Here is a 7,374-nt window from a genome sequence, read left to right as displayed (position 1 = left end):
CGCACACACACACACACACACACACACACACACGCACACACACACACACACACACACACAAACAGGCAAGACAACAGAGAGACTGTAAACTTGTCCAGATATGATGATCACCGGTCTATGTTCTCTGCAGGTCTAGAAGTGAATTTACACTTGGGTCGATGACAACGCACCTGAAATTTCAGGCAATGGTACAAGTCTTGGTTGACGTCCTTCTCCAGGATCACGGTGCTGTTAGATTTTGTGTCCAAGGTGATGGTCAAGGCGACAGGCTCCGTGGGCCCCTGGATGAGGGCGCACAGTGTTTCCTGCGACCCTCCTCTCACCTGGGAGCTCACGGTCACGGCAAAGATGCTGCACGGAGGGAGAGAGGGCCAATATTGTGCTAGTAAACAACTCAAGCGTCACATTGCGGCAATTTTTTGGGGGAGATAGCAGGTAGAGCAAATTATGGAATTGTCAAAAGTCAGACATCCATTTTCAAGTCAGTTTGAAATGAACGTTGACGATCTTCATTCATCTGTGGGAGCAAGTAAGTCAAGTGCTGCAGCCAGAGTTCAGCTGAGGCAAAGGTCAAGATTGGCTCTACTTACATATCATTGAAATGAGCCGATGATGCAATTTGCAGAAAGACAGATGCAAATATGACCGCCAAGGTGTGCAGGACAGGTGTCATGTTTGCGCAGCACACACAGCGCGTTGTTGCGACGGGTTGGTGAGGCTATCTGCACCAGTGCTCTGGGACACTGATGCAAAACTTTTGGGCTTTGCGTTTTTTTATACACCACCAATCCATCACAACCGCCCGCCCCAGCTTCATGAACACCGCCCCTAACATTCCCTTTTACTTTGCAGTCCCCACCCTGCTGCCAAACGAGTTTTACTCCCCAAAAGTTCAAACCGGACCTTCCAGCTCCAATTATGGGGAATTTGAGAGATGTGAGGGGTCTTTTCACCTTCACAAAAATGCACAGGTCCATCCCATTCTACCAGCGAGTCACGCATAAATCATAATTCATGCATTGATTATTGTAATACAGCACTGTATACTGTATTCTGTTGTTCACCCGTCTAGCATTAAAAGTCATTAATGGGAACAAAATGCTGCAGCAAGACTCCTGACAAGGCCTTGAAAGTTCGATCATATTTGCCCGACGGGAGTCAACTTGCTTTGGCTCCCAGTCAACTTGTGATGCGATTTCAAGGTTTTGCTACCTCCTAAAATATTACAAAACTTAGCACCTTCCTGTCTTGTTGATTTAGCGATTCCATTGTTCCGTCTAGAACTTTCCAGGGCATTGTGTTTGGTTATTTGGAGCTAATGATGAATTGATGGTCTAAGATTAAACTTCATTTTTTTTTTTAAACAGCCAGAATGACTCTCAACATTCTGCGTTCTTGTCAAGTAGTGGAACGTTTTTTCTCCATTGTGACATCAATGCGGTCTAACTATTCTATCCTGTGAAGCATTTGCCGAAACCTTGATGTCAATTTTGTGGATGAGTGCCTCAGGTGCATCAGACAGAAATGCCCATTTATTCAAGTTTGCAAAGGAGCAAGATTGTCACCAGTGAACTTCTATTATCATTTGACATCTTTGGGCTTTGATCCCGTTTGAGATCAATCAACTACATGAATGAACCAGTTATTAAAAAAAAAAAAAAAAATCCCATCTATGTTCACTACAATTCTTTGAGTGAAAATCTTTCGCTTGGCTGTTGAGGGCCAACACGGACAGTTCAGTCTAAATGTATTATTTTTATGATTGTTCTTTCTTTAAAATTGACTATACAAATTATGAATTCATTTGCCAATCCAGGGCAGTGCTTCTCAGCTGTTGTCACCCTGTGAGTACTGCAGGTGTCACCAACGTGCTCACCTCAACTTTGTCTGTTTTAATAGAAAAAGCCTATTGTCTTGTTTCAATAAACTGCCACATATCTATGCATGGTAAGTATTGACAGAAAAAAATATTTTAAACAAAATGACAAAGGGTCATTAAAATTACGCCTTTAGAGTTTAAAAATGATCAAATGTATTTTCTGCATCCACCGCCAACTCATATTCGCTGTTATTCATCAGGACTGCGAAATATATAGTGGGAATTGTCTTTTCACCGATGATGACTTAGATACACCCAATGTGTACAGTATGTGAAAATGTAGATTTAAGTACAGTATCATTGGGCAAAATTTTGGCCCTTTTTCCACCATCGTGCAGAAAGAATGTTTCTCACATTCGGACCACAATTTTTGCTAATGTCTATTTTCGAAAAAAAAAATGCTGGAGAGGTTGGAAATGAGCTAAATTTAGCGAAAATGTTAAGATGATTGTGGACTTCCATCCTTTGCCACAGCGAACCATCGTGTTGCCCAACTGCACTGTGTCAACCATCATTACTTTCGATTTCCTTGGAATTGCTGTTTCTCTGGGAGTCAGAGTCCATCATCAACTTCATTCTGAAAAGGCCACAGCAGAGGACTACCCGAGGCTGCTGATGAACCGGCCCGCCACAGGTGATCTTGAAGCAGGTCCATACAGCAATTTGGAATCGGTCCTTTGGTCATCCATCAGAGTCTGGTTTGGCGCAGCCACAAAAAAGGACAACATCTGCAGACAGTTAGGGCTGCCAAGAAGAGCATCAGTACTCCCATTCCCACTCTGAGTGTTTTACACACTGCAACAACAAAAACAATCCACCCATCCATTTTCAGCACTGCTTATCCTGAATATGGCAACGGTGGTGCTGGAACCTTTCGCAGCTGACTTCGGGCAGAAGGCAGACTACGCCCTGAACTGGTCGCCAGCCAGTCGCAGGGCACATGAACAACTATTCACTCCCACATCCACACCGTCACCGAGTGGGAACCGATTCCTCTTCGACACCATCCATCCATCCATGCATTTTATGATTCGCTTATCCTCACAAGGGTCGTGGGGCATGCTGGAGTCAATCCCAGCCGTCTTCAGGCAGGAGGCAAGGTACCCCTTGAACTGGTTGCCAGCCAATCGCAGGGCACATATAGACGGCACATATCCAGCAGACATTTTAATGTCTTCTTCCATCTTGCCATTAACTCCTAAAACAGTTGACTCATAATTCACTCTACGTATATTGCTTAACATCTGTCCACATCATTAACACATTTGTCAATGTCTGGAACTACCGCACAAATGGCATCCTCTGTGATTCTGTATACAGTACTTAAGTGTGATGTCCTAAATCTAGTTGGAGTTGCTTGTTGTTGTCATACTGTAGTGGCTCAAACTTTGCGAGAAAATTTCCCTGTGTGCTGATAGCATGTGTGGCCTACACAGATGAAAATGAAATTTTGACTTTTTAAAATTCAGTGACACAGTCCTTGACCAAATCCGGACGGTACCTTGGTTGAACAGGCTCAGTTGGTTTTTTTTGGAAGTCGTGCGAGACATTCCGGTCAAACAACGGTGAAGTCCCACTCCCTGCCCAGGGGCCTCAAATCATTAGCAGCCCCACTGTTTAAGGTAGGTCAGCATACCGATGTCATCCGTTGGCCAGATGAGCTTGTGTGACCGGTTGGGTCGGTGAATACAAACTCACTCTGACACTTTGACCGAAGGGCATTTCGCCTGATGCTTATCATCGAACCATGACTTCATACACCGTTGCCTCTCCTCCAATGAGCTGGAATAGGCTTCAACAATTAAGTATCTCTTGTTGGAGGATGTAGGGGCTCCAGAGGGAGCTTCAGTTCACATCCCAGCATGATCAATGCTTGCGTGTTGCTCGTAGCAGGGTTATTGCAGAAGTGCAACGGAGAAGGTGAGGCTGATGCACTCTGGGCCAGTTCTTGAGGATATGATTGAATCTCCCCACACCACAGTTGGTCTGGAGCTGGTTGAAGGTCGTTCTGATTTGAAGTTGACCAAGTTGAATTGAGGCCCCTTATCAGTTGTCATAATATAAAGCATGCCCCGGAGAGCAATTAGGGAAGAAAGGTCGTCAGCAGAGGTCGGCATTTACACCTGTCCCTCAGTTCCAATGAAAAGTCCATCAGTCTTTCACTGATGGACTCCCGTTTTTGCTGGAGGGCTGGCAACTGCCGGTGACTTTGAAACAATGATGGAATAAGTGCAGATGGAAGCAATTTTCATCCGTCCCCGAGAAAGCCAAATAAAGTATGTACCTCTGGCATCAGGCGGGAAGCTCCTATGCCACAATTGGCCAATTTCATGTTTTTTCCACAAATGTATGATATTGGTCACCAGGTGTGGCTGATATTTTTCTGGTTATTGACCAACATGATTCGTTAGCATGTCGGCCTCACAGTACAGAGGTGCAGGGTTCGATTCCGGCTCTGGCCTTCCGGTGTGGAATTTGCATTTCTTCCCGTGCCTGCGTGAGTTTTCTCCGGGTACTCCGGTTTCCTCCCACATTCCAAGAACATGCATGGCAAGCTGATTGAACACTTTAAATTGTCCCTAGGTGTGAGTGTGAGCGTGGATGGTTGTTCGTCTGCGTGTGCCCTGCGATTGGCTGGCAATTGGTTCAGGGTGTCCCCCACCTACTGCCCGAAGACGGCTGGGATCGACTCCAGCACCCACCGCGACCCTTGTGAGGATAAGCGGATCGGAAAATGGATGGATTGATGGATTGACCAACCTCAAGTGTTGAAAATGGATTGCTTTCTGATAAATCAGTGTTAATGGTTGAAGAAACATGCCATTTTTGGGGGCTCCTAAAAAGTGATGATTTTGGAGATACGAGGATTCCTTCCAACAACAGCACTATACAGTAAAGACCTTGTATCACCATTTAATTAACAATCACAACAAAAATATGTACATTTATTTATTTTTCTAATTTTCTTTGGTGTGCTGATATGAGCAGCCACTGCTCACGCATAAAAGCCTATGATATATTTTTTAAGTACTGTATTTGCCTTGAAGGTTCAGAAAAGTCACAAAACATAGTGCAAAATTTGTTAAGTTGGCAACATTGAAGACATGAATCTGTGTCACTTGCATGTCTGTCAAACACACACACACACATACACACACACACACAAGTGCACATAAAAAGAGCAGAGGGTCTGACAAGAGACTCTGAAGGGCCCAGATGTGGCCCAGGTCTCGGTTATTGTCTTCATTCCCAAGGACCTCAAAGCAAACACCACTGAGTGTTCAGCCCCAGGTTGTCGTGCAGCCCTAAGTGCAATGTTGCTGGCATCGCAGTTCAGGAACATAAGCTCTACAAATTGAAGTGAGCCAGCACTCATAGAGAGGTGAGCTGTATCTTGAGCGGGCATATAGCAGCAGAAAATGTGGGTGTCCAGGATCAGGGTGTGTTCTGTTTCAGGAAGGTATCGAGTGGTCCGGTGATCTCGGAGTAACGTTGTTGTGGGTCGTGTTCCCCAAGGTGTGTAAGTTATACTTCATCTGTTCACCCTCAGTCCAACTTGCCTATGACAACATGACATTACAGTCTCTTTGACTGTATGTTTGTTTCCACTGTCGGTTGCTGTTACGTCCATCAACTCACTGAAACAACAACTGAATGCTCGGAGAGCTTTTATTGATTTAACGACGTGTCTCTTTTTGACACCGATGGAACATTGCCATCAGACGCCCAGCTGCATGCAACCTCACCAATCCACACAGCCAAAATAAGGACCAGAACTAGGCCCTTCCCTTGCTGAGGTGAAAAATTCAGTCAGATGGTACTTGAGATAAAATGGCCCAAGACGTGCCTGAGCCGGACGGTACACTGGCTGCACAGGCTTTGCTTGTTCTTGCAGTTGTCTGACAGGGGTTTCACGCTGCTCATTCTGGAAAGTCCCAGTCCCCGCCCAGGGGGCCCCAAATTGGTTGTTTCTCAATTAACAGAGCATCAGCATCTAGAAGCCAGGACTGATCTCACAGCATTTTATGGTTTAGCATTCATGATTCAATAAAGGATATTAGATACAAAATACCCCAGACTCACTCTGGAGGCTGAGTACGTCTTGCCACCATGCCTATTTTCACAAGGAAAGGGTTTCACTGAGTTTGCATCAAATTAGTTGTCCACGCTATGTAGGCAAAAGTACTACCTGCTCGCCAGACCCACTACCATGATCATTTGAGTCATCAAAGTACATGAGTGACCGGTACTCTACCTGTTAGTCATTCAAAATCTTTTTAATTCCTGTTTTAAGTCTGCTGTGATTAAACCCGAAACAAAGAAACAAACACTTGATTTTTACTCTTGCAAATTGCAGACATTACAGAAATTGCAGACACTTTCTCAATGAAACACTTTCATTTTTGCCCCTGGACCTGGGGATAGGTGGCTCTTCTCACACACACTGGGTCCCATTCATTTGAATGGGGAGGTCTGAAGCAGTCTAACACTTTCATCTTTGTCGTTGGTGTGAATATGCTCCAATTTAGGGATATGTAGAGGGAACAAAATGTGTAACCAACAACGAACGTTTCGAAAAAGTTGCAACTACTTTTATTCATGGTACATATAGTTCCCCCGGATCAATGTTAATGTATCCATCCCGCCACGCACCTGTTGTAAAAGTAACAGAGGCCATGTGGTGCTGGGCCAAGTGGATTGGTGTGTGGTGTCGGGCTGTTTGGAACTAATGGAAGAGCGCCACTAGTCTGCCTAGTGATAACTATTCTCCATTCCTGTTTCATGGGTGGTGCGGGCAGCAACAAGCTTTAGGACATCATGAAATGGCTTTCACAGCCACATTGGGAGTTGTGAGGTTTTAGTGAACCAGACGTCTTACTTCTGGGTTGGAAAAATAACCACTCGGCTTACTAATTTCAGAAGAAATGAGATCGCCTTTGTGTGTATGTAATCATATATGTAATAAACCATGGAAAGCTTCAAAGAGCATGCATGATTTGGACCCTTTAAGAGGCAAGTGTTATACAGAAGCTATTCTGTTCTCATCAACCGCCTCCAAAGTACTGTAAGGATTTTGAGAGCATCTTTGAGGCTTGTCCCAAGCCGAAAAGAAAATGTTATCTCATTACGATCTCACGGTCTATTTTATTTTTCATCAATTTAACTTCACTTTTCTAGGAGTTAATGAAGCGTTATTGTCCTTTTTGGCTCATGATTCACTTATTTTTCAATATACACATTTTTTTGAAGTTTGATGACTGTGTTTAGAGTGCCTGCAGAAATGTTGTACTGTATTAACTACATGAAGATGCTATTTGGAAGTCTCTCCACTAGAGGGGAATATCTGCCTGTTGACACCCTCGCCAGTCGTGGCATTGTTGCATCTCCGTGAAAACTAAGAGTAAACATTCAAGATTAAATCTCGTTAACCAATATATGTGTGTGTGTGTGTGTGTGCGCGCGTGTGTGTGTGTGTATATAAATATATATATATA

The sequence above is a fragment of the Hippocampus comes genome, unplaced genomic scaffold (genome assembly GCF_001891065.2).
Source record: "Hippocampus comes isolate QL1 unplaced genomic scaffold, H_comes_QL1_v1.1 scaffold122, whole genome shotgun sequence".
Classification (NCBI taxonomy): domain Eukaryota; kingdom Metazoa; phylum Chordata; class Actinopteri; order Syngnathiformes; family Syngnathidae; genus Hippocampus; species Hippocampus comes.
Note: the sequence above shows the minus strand (reverse complement) of the source record.